General features: G+C 37.7%; 1 non-coding gene across 1 annotated transcript; it reads left to right on the plus strand.

Moving 5' to 3' along the window:
- Positions 1–337: 337 nt before the first annotated feature.
- Trnaq-uug lies at positions 338–409 on the plus strand. The gene has a single exon. It is a non-coding gene; the product is annotated as a tRNA-Gln (tRNA).
- Positions 410–836: the final 427 nt, after the last annotated feature.

Here is an 836-nt window from a genome sequence, read left to right on the forward strand (position 1 = left end):
AAAATTGAAAACTTCTGCTTTTTATCTCGGTATTTTGACTTTCAAGAATGAACATATTAATGCTTCATCTTACCTAAAACTGTTTTTAAATAAAAAATTTGCCGTAATTATTACTATTACTTACGTAAGCAGGTGGAAAGAGTAGCATTGGAGGTGGAAGATTATGTCTCCGTTATTCATTATGATATATTTTGATTAGATTTTTTTCGAATAATTTAACGGCTATGTTAGAGCATGTGGCAGCTTATTCTCAATGAACTCCAAAGATTCGTCTCTAAAAAGTAACTGCATAATACTTAGACCCTAATTTCAACGATTAAGTGGCGATTCATAGTAAGGTCCCATGGTGTAATGGTTAGCACTCTGGACTTTGAATTCAGCGATCCGAGTTCAAATCTCGGTGGGACCTAAATTTTTGGCTGGCCTCGGAGACGCAAGGGTAATAATCCCGTCTGCCAACCTAAAGGTCGTGTGTTTGAATCCCGCATATGTGGATTTATCACCATCCAGGGCATGGATGTATGTGATTGTAAAGAAACAAGAAAATTGTAAGAAAGTACTATCTAGTCCTAAATTCCCTTTTAATAAAGACGAAATTATTATTATTTTTATATGGTGAAAGAGGGTGTTAGGAAGTGAAGCATGTATGATGCTGTTATTTTTTCTATTAAAATTACTGTTTAAGCTTTAATTTTTCTTACTGATCATCACACATTCATAGCTTGTGCTGGCCTCTGTGGCGGCGTGGTAAAGTCCTCGCCTCCCTAACAGGAGGTCGCGGGTTCGAGTCCCGCTCGTGCAAGTTACCCTTATCCAGGGCATGGTTGTTTGTGCAC

Source organism: Ischnura elegans, chromosome 3, assembly GCF_921293095.1.
Source record: "Ischnura elegans chromosome 3, ioIscEleg1.1, whole genome shotgun sequence".
Lineage (NCBI taxonomy): Eukaryota > Metazoa > Arthropoda > Insecta > Odonata > Coenagrionidae > Ischnura > Ischnura elegans.